Source organism: Pavona decussata, unplaced genomic scaffold (assembly GCF_977016875.1).
Source record: "Pavona decussata unplaced genomic scaffold, jaPavDecu1.1 SCAFFOLD_248, whole genome shotgun sequence".
NCBI lineage: Eukaryota > Metazoa > Cnidaria > Anthozoa > Scleractinia > Agariciidae > Pavona > Pavona decussata.
Window position 1 is genome coordinate 325,853 of NW_028145652.1, and position 9,658 is coordinate 335,510.

Genomic DNA, 9,658 nt, shown 5'->3' on the forward strand with positions numbered 1-9,658 from the left:
TACTGTGCTTGTTTCAACGCCAAACATTAAGGCGAAAACCTTTATACGAAGAAAAGACTGAGTAAATCACCTGAGTTTCTTTCTAAGAGTGTTGCAAAGAACTGGCTTTATGTTGTTTTTCTTTCCACAGAGGTTACCTAATTTCTAATCCTTATTTTAGAACAAGATGACTGGGAAAGCGGGCGGGGGTTGATTCCGCCTCCCCATCCATTTCCCCGAGACTAATAAGACTATGACAATGACACTTGGAGGTAAATACAACGTCCAATAAGATGTTTCCTTTAAGGTCATAACATCACGTGATCTGCTATCTTGGATTTCTGAATGTTCCCACAAACTTTACCAAATTAATCGTTAAATTGAACAAAGAGTAATCAAAACAATTAGAAGAACACTAATATAAGCTAAAATGTAAGAAAAGTAACGCTTCTAAAAGAGGAATATTCCATTTTCTAAAAATAATAATATCTTATTCAGGTTCATGATAGTCCCCGCGGACAGATAAAGGCTATGTTCAATAGTTTTTGCTGCTGTTTGCCTCGTTTCCCCATCACAGAAGTTAATACTCTCCGCCCTTGTCGATAGCATATCTCTACTCGTTTACGTAAAATAAGCAAAAGGCTGAGTGGCCGTATGCTAAACTCAAACACAAATTTTGCCCGTTACTCCGATTAGAAACTTTGTACCACGAATCGGTAACCGTATTTGTTCAGTCGCTCTTCTGTGCTGTGGTTAGCCGTTACCATCTTCTAAATTTGCTTATACAATGACCAGTGTAAGAGTCGCGTTGTGATTGGTGGAGCGGAGTTTGTGATCAGAGCGTAGACGCACGATTGACGTCATCGAGTGGTGTGACCGACGCACGTGATCAGAGTCTAGAGAGCCAGTGTGACTGGTCAACAAAGTTTTGCAAACTGTTTTTGCGAGTAGTGGACAAATATGAGCAAATTTTTGCAAAAAAGGAAAACTGTCCGATGAAAAATTAGACAAAGACCGTTGAGAGCGACCTCAATCGGGTTAAAAAAAATAAATAAATAAAATAAACTATAGAACTTTGTTGTGACGTGAAGAGAAAGGAAATATTTGCCGAAATTTGTCACCGATAGAGATCCGGGTGGCGAGTAATCGATCACAAGTCACAGTGAAGCGACTGACATGCTGTAATATTTTGCGGGCAGATATTCCTACCGGAATAAAGGTTAATTTTTTTTAAAATATTGTTAGTGAAATTTTTATTGATTATACTTACAGTTTAGAGGATCACAACTAGGTGTGTGTAGTATTCTGAAAGTTTGCTGGAAAGTTTTTGACTCAGTTCAGTCAACCCGATGCTCGCTCACAAAATGTGTTGAAATGTCTTGGTTATTGTATAAAACAAATAGATTCCATTTTGCCGTGGGTGTGTACTCTGATAACGCACAGAGGAAGTCAAAACGTGGTAAGAACATCAGTCACGCTACTCGCCGTACTTCTTTGTTCTTACCACGTTTTAACGTCCTCTGTGGTTATCAGAGTACACACCCACGGCAAAATGGAATCTATTTGCTAATTTTTCAATTCGTCACCTGAAACAACGGAAGACTTTAAAAACAGTTTAATCCGGTTCGAACATGCATCTTTCAGTCAAGTCGGCGGCCACTTATCCTGCGAGTTATAATTTTTAGCAAATATGAAATTTCACTTTGTGAGAGCTGCATTGATATGAACCAAACGGCATTAGCTCAGGCACTCAGCTGCAGTCGGCATAAAGTCATCGCACAACAAACGTTTCATTCCAATTCAAAGATTTCTCAACAAGTAAATCAATGGTCGTTATACGATCGGGAAATACGAAGAAATGTCAATTTCCTGGTGTTAATAAAGTGTTTAGTATTGAGTACTCACAAGGCCAGTTTTGCGTTGTCACGTCCGTAATTAACTGATAACCTCTCTTTCGAAAGTGGTATCTATGTGACATCACCTAAGGCACTGATTTCTGCGACTGCAAATCACTAAGAGGTCACGTTTGTGAATGAATGAGTTCAATAAATTCCCTTGTTTAGCCCCAGCCAAACACTGAGCCATCTGGGTTTCACAATGCAACTCTCAAGAAGTAAATGTCATGGTTATGCTGAGAAAAAAATGACTTTGACAAATGACCTTCAGGAGTTAATTAAGTGGCCGCCGATTTTGAGTGGGTTGAAAAGGATAATTGTTTGTGCCGGTGTTTGGGTAACTCTCCTCGCGCAAAGTAAAGAAGTAAAGACGATCGAAAGTTAATAAAGAAAGCTACTCCGAAAATCTTGGCAGGTTTGAAATACTGTAGACGATCAAAGAAAATCACCAGAAGATTGCGAAGTCATCATCTAAAAAAAAAAGAAACTTCCTCGAGGGCGTTAAAAACTGGGTTGCACTCGTGATCAACTTTCAAAGGCGTTAACAATAGGGTTGCACCAGTTCAGATCAACTTCCTGAAGTTTCAACAAAAAAAAAAAAAAATACAGAAACGGCTAACATTGTCCTAAATCTTAAGTCCATGCATGATAAACACGAAAGGACAAAAAACGAGGGAGGCCGACTGCTATTGTACGTCGTTCGCTGTGTCTTACTTAAGACGAAGGTATTTGTTTTTCAAAGTTCCGAAGTTAGTTTGCGTGAGGATTAGTGAACATAAGATATCAAGGCATTGACACTAGATGCATTGAGAACAACACATTCTCTGAGGAGAAGTACTTGGTATCAGTCTCGTTGAAAGCAAAACCGTTGAGATTCGTAAGACCGAGCACTCAAACGGCAACTCACTTGAAGAGAGCAAAAGCGATGACTGAGTGTGATCCGTGTCGGATTGTTCGTTGGATCTACACAGATCTTATCAGCTAAAGTCGGATAAATATGCAATCCATTGAAAAAGAAGTTAAATAGCTACCACAAAATTGACACAACGTTATGCACGAGTTTTTCTCGTTTCACAATAGTTCGACTGGGCAGACCAGCCTTCTTCAGCTTTAATACGATTTCAATTTTTCATAATTAGCAAGGAAACTATGACAATTACCTATAATAAAAGTAGAGAGAATTTGGGTAAATAGAACTTTTTTGTTCTAACAATATTTACGAGTCTGTTGTTGAACCCGGCAACAGAGAGATTTCGGAAGGCCATCTAGTAAATTTAGACGAATACTATAAAATCGAAAAGTACCAAGCTAGAATGTGACTTAATTGCACTGTAAATCACCTACAAGTATCCGTTGTGTAGATCTTCTTTTTGCAAATATTTGATAAAAGATTACTGAAGCAAAACTCAAACTTTGCCAGGACAGACCAAGTTCAATGAACAACTGAGAACACTAGTTTGTATCTTGTTTCCATACATTACTGTGAGGTTTCTTTTACGATTCCATGGAAATAATAAACTAAATTTAAGGTGGCTAACACCTGAAGTTGTACCGAAATTGTACCGAAATACCATTCATCGAACAAATCAACAAGAAGACTTGGCTCATTTCACCCCAGAAAAGCTATAGAAAACTTTCAAATAACAAGTTTGTACTCACAACTAAGCTGAGGCAAACTCTTTCCATCTTAGCTACTTCAGTCGGGTCAGTCTTTTTGCCTTGTATCTCCTTCTTGTGTTTAAAAGTGTTAAAAATGCGCAGAGAAAGATCTTTTTATATTGTGGCCATCCCACCACATATGAAAAATAATGGGACATTGTTGGTTCAAGTTTGAGTCAATTTGAACAACTTTGTTCGGTTACATCACGAGCGATTTTCCTGTGCATATTTTACCGTTTGCACGCGAGAGGAAGGAAATCTGCGGTATCTAATTTAATTGATAACACGAATCTCAATGGGATTGTTTTTACATACTTAAGAGATAATATCAGCACGGGAAAATAAATATTCTAAGCTAACCCCACCGCTAATTGTCTAAATCTCAATACAGTAGTGGTTTTCAGCTGTGGGAAATTCAATGCCGCCCCTGAATCAAACTGGTCGATATCCTCCTATAACTTAGCCTGAGAAAGCAGACGCAGACGTAGACGTAGACGCTTCTCGCTGTCGGAAATACGTCTGCGTTCGCATGCTACCTATATACCTAACACCTTTAGAATCCAGAGAATTCAAACTACTAATAGGAATGCATCATTTTAACAGGAGGATGTAGATGAGGGCAATTTACAGATAGGTCTGGCAAAGTGTTACCCTTTCACTCCCAGGAGTAATATTAATTTGTAATTTCTCCTTACATCATCAATACATTGTCAACCAGACGGGTGATGAGAATAAAGAAAATCATCAACTAGGTGATATTGTTTGATGTAACACCAAATTCTGTGAACTAACTTTAAAAAGAAGGGTATGGCAGTTATATTTATGCCTTCTTTAAGTGGACTTCATCAACAGATGTCCACCTTCCGGGAGGTCTGGAAAACCTTTCACAACGAAATGTCGTTTACCAGGTATACCAAAATGCAAGGAGTCAACTTTAAGAACAAAATTCGTTTGGATAACATTTGCTTCCTAAAACGGTACTTCCAATTCGAAAACCCTGGGAGTGGTAATATTTGGTTATTATCCCTCTAACTTTAATTTTTCAAAGGAAAGAACTATGTTAAGATAGACATACACGATAAACGGCTCCTCAATTGACCAAGTGTCTGTGGAAAAGAATTTGGGTGTTCACTTTAACTCCAACTCCAATCTCACTTACAATGAACATGTAAACAAAGTTGTGAGCAAAGCTGACAAGATGGTCCGATTACCTTAGGATACTTTGGGTACACAGTGGTCAGAACTGACAATGATAAGAGGTCTGAACATAATTGGAAGAGCTTTAAATAATCCTTGTCTACCACTTTTAATTGTTCTGTCCATGTTATTTTCGGTGGCATCTCCATTTCCCATATTGTAAACACCGTCTGTATTTTCACACAAGTTTTGCATCTCCTCTTATATGACGGAAACAAAACCTTTAAATTGTCTTCTCTCCTAGTGGAAAAGTGAAATATAAAAAACAATATCATTCAAACCCACGCACCTTCCTCGGTACACTCCCATATTAATTTTGCTACATGTGTCTAAATGATCGAATCCACCTTAAGTGTATTTGACCTAACGTGATCCGGAAGAAGACAAAGCCCAAGTAATATGACGAGAATTTAACATTGAAAGGGTTCCTTCCGTTGTCACCGGAAGCCCAAAAAATAAAAATTATATAATAATGATTAAAAAAAAAAACCAACAATAACAACAAACAAATGAATGAATAAATAAATAAGTCCCCTGTGCGCATCTTCTGATATAAACTTCCCAGTGTCTTTTTTTTAAAGTGATTTACCTCTTTACCAAATAATGTAGTAAATCTAATGATAACTACTAGCCGAACTAGGTCATCGCTGTCTTCATCACACAGCAAACCGGAAAATTCTGCTTCATTTGCCGTTCCGCTGATGGTTGCCCTTCAGGACATTAGAATTAGAATAGTTTCAACCATATACAGCCACGACATTATCTGTAACAGTTTCGCGCGTTTTTCGTTGAATACTCCAGATTTATTATTTGCTCTTCGATATCTGATTTTAGTAGGGAGTCTAGTCAGGGCTAAATAGGCAGATTAAATAAGTAGATTAAATAATTGGAATGTTCCTTAATTTTTCTTGACCTTCAACGGAACAGTAACCCTTGGATATTAACAGAAGGTTTGAGTGTTAACAAGGAATCAAAAATTTCATGCAGCGAAACAAAATAACACCCTGATAAATATTACTAATAGATTTAAAAGTGGTGTGTCTTTAAGGAACCGAGAAAAAAAATGGACGTATGTCCAGGATCGATCTTGTTAACAAAAATTTGCTAGCAAATTATTCTCGCAATTGTCGCAAAAGAGATTTAAGGAAAGCTGTTATGAGAAAAGTACTTTTGCGGTATTTGCGATATTTGCGGACATTTCGGGTCCCTTCTTGACGAACGTTTGAACTTTCTTTTTCTAAATCTTGAATCTTGTTACATTTGTTATTCTTGCGATTTTTGCGATATTTGTAATGAATGTTTTTAGCTAGCAAGAAATATCCTTGTTACTTATTTGCAATATTTGCGGACATTTTGGGGCCCTTCATGCCTTCATCTTCGTCTAAGTCTTGAATCTTGTTACATTTGTTATTCTTGCGATTATTGCGATATTTGTAAATGACTTTGTAACATAATTTTTTCATCAATTATTTCTTTTGCAACAATTGCGAAAATAATTTGCTAGCAAATTATTGCTAAAAGGGTCGATCCTGGACATATCGACGCTACATTAGGAAAGGGTTCTCTCCCTTTCGTAGCGTAGTGTTCGGTGGAGAAACCTGCACTGCTCGCAGGGTAAAAGTTACCCTGCGAGTACATTTTTAAAGGGGACACCTTTTCATTTAACCGGTTGAGACAGAAATTGATGAAGAATTTGTATTATGTAATTAGTTTTACAGTCATGTCTCTAGATACACGAATTTCCTGTTTGCCACACAAACCTTTTGTCGGCGAGGTCACGTATTACTAATTTGATCATTTTTGCTAACAGAGAAAGCATTTCCTGTTTGTTTTAAAAGTGTCTACAAAGATGTGACAGATATTTTTGTTAGCAAAGTTAAATGAACGATCTATTAAAACGTGGACAAAAAAACATGCATCCTTTTTGCAGTGTCCGTTTAATACAGGTTTTTAACAATAGAACGGACCGTAAAAGTCAAGTTTAAGGTGTCCGCGTCCGCTTAGTGGAGGTGTCCGTACGGGGAACACAGGTATTTTTTACAGTAAATGTGGGGAAAAATGATGGGACTTGTGCCGCTGTCTGCTTAATAGAGGGTGTCCGCTTAATATGGGGTCCGCTTAATACAGGTTTGACTGTAAGTGTTCGAGTCGTTCTGGAAACAGGAAAGTGAACATGAAACAAGTAAGAGGCACGTGATGTCGCCTGAGGTGTGTCTAAGGAAGTCGAAATGTCACACTAAAGAACGGCTTTTTTTTTTAGCTGAATTTAGCAAACACTGGAACATTTATGTTAGTTTTACATGATGGTGACGTAAAGTTAATGCCATTTTAAACTAATTAGTAGTTCAATTATATTTCCTCACCGCTTCCCTCGTAGTTTGGCGTTTGTACGGCTGAAGATCAAACGGATTCTTATTTCATTCTCGAGAGAGCAGAACAAGGCAACACAATTAAGGATCTTCTGACATGACACAAGATCCGAAAATAAGAACGTCTGTGTAGTTTACCTAATTATCTGGTTTAAGACTTCCGCTATGTCAACCGACATGAGCGTTTAACGGCGACAAAATGCACCTACAAACCAAAGTGCAAATCCGCTCATATTAACAACTCACGTTATTTTGCCGGTTATCGCGTATTTAAGAGGTCGGATGGTCAGTTGCTTGTTAAAGCATTTTATAAGAAAAATTAAAAGTAACGCTGTTCGACGTTTCGATGTTTCAAACATTATTATCAAGCACGCAGGAATGCCATCAAATGAGATTTCATTTATTCAAACTCAACTGTTTTAGTAACCCCGACATCAAACGTTTTCTTCATCAGTTGATAATGATGTTTGAAACATCGAAACGTCGAAGAGTTACTTCTAATTTTTCTTATCGCGTATTTGCAATACTTTTCCAACTTTCATCGAACTAAAGAGTATCTTTATTTTTCTTAAATAAATGTAAGTGTTTCAGGGAGCAGTGTAAAAACTACCTGCTCGATAGATGCTAGACTGTGAGCAGTCGTACTTGTACGTCACTTGTACGCGCAAAGTGACGGTAAATTATGCAAATTAGAAATGTGAATGAGGAGGGATTGGGGAGAGGTAGGAAAAAAGTTCCTTTCTTTGCGCTTGCGTTTTTCGTGACTTGGCTGCTCTCTCTTTATCCATCGCGCGTTACAGAACTTAGAAGAAGAAATAAACTGCTCGCAGTCTAGATAGAAGGCCATGTAAAATGTTAGGTACTTTGCCTGAACTGTAGGCTTGAAAGAGGGCTGCCAAAAGTTGCTTGATAAGATGGCCTGTTGATTGGGTCTCACAACAAAGAGCATCTAAGTTGAATTTGTAATGGTACAGTTTTGAAATTTATCCGGGTTTTAGTATCGTGTCTTATAGTTTGTAGTGTATATAGACGAAACCTAAAATACTGTACAGACAGCAATTAAGCAAGAAATGAGAAGGGCAGTAGAAGTTTGACAGGTTGTGTGATTCGCTGTCCCTCGGCCGTCACTGGCGTGACGCGCCCGGCTTCCTCTAGTAATGTGGGGTGCTTACCATTTACATGGACCCGGAATTTCCAGTTGGGAAATCAAATGGTATCATTTCATTTGGAGTGATACTGAAAGTGATGCATTTTTATTACTCCTTTTGGGATTTACAGCTGAAATTCATACATTTTGCATGTTTCCATCTTATGTTAATTAAGACAAGCTAAATTATTTGGTATGTACATGTATGCCGAAAATTTCCATCCGGGTGGTTTGCGTAAATGGTAAGCACCCATGTATTCTTTTCTGTCGAAAGTGCGGCATAAATAAGGCCGCTTATCAAGCCTAAATGACTTCTTGCCCCCCCCCCCCCCCCCCTTTAATTACATTATTTTGGTAGGTTAAATTTATGTTATAAATTTTATGTTTCGTAATTTTAAAAGACTTTTTAAAGTCAACATTAAAACGTTATAGATTAAATAAAAAAACATTGAAGCCATATTACACTCTCTACTATTAACTGTCTAATTTATTTTCCATAAACGTCCTCTTCAGAGGCGACAAGCCCACGGTTAATACTGTCTGTGTGTATGCGTTAGGGTTGTCCCTCTCGGCATTAAGATGACGGAAATTAAACTTTTAACTGGAGGTTTAATTAAAGACAATAACACTCAGACCCACCCACCTCCCGACGTAGATTTTCACAAATAACCATTTAAGGATGAAAAACACGCTAACAGAGAGTGCAAATTGCAAGAGTGCAAGTGTGATTGAGTTTGCTATGTGAATTTGACAGGATAAAAATGTAATGACAGTCAAGGACATCAGTTGTTATTCAAAAATGTGTCCACGGCATACCTTTTCTATAAGCAGATTACAAGGTATTTAAATTGCCTGGAAATTGATGAGTGTTAGAGCAAGGCGGTTGTTAACAGGCTTCATGTGAAGCATTTCCCCTCCCCTCACCTCTTCCTTATTACAATTGATGGATCAGAGAAATATCTCTGCAGTGTAAATTAAAGTGCTTAAGTGAAGCCATAAAATTCCCACCAAACGTTAATCCTAATAAGAAAATGGGAGCAGGCAAGAAGCAAAGAAATTAAAAAAATATATATGTATCCGTCCTCAAAAACTTTACGCGTGAAAATTAATCCTTAATTCTACTCGGCCTCATGCGATTACGATATACTAATTACAAGCATGGCTGTTGAGTAGAATTAGCATGAGAGTCTAAATATTTATAGAGTGAAGACAGCTTCACTTTTAGGTTGACGCGCCTATAAGTCCGTTCAAATTATATATATATATATATATATATATAGAAAATCCTAATTGTAAATATTTAAATTTTCTTCTTAAGTCGTGCATTTGGGCATACGTAATATCGGGTGGTTCTTTTTCTTGCATAAAACATTGTGGAATCCAATAAAGAGCCATTTTTAAAGTATGTTTTT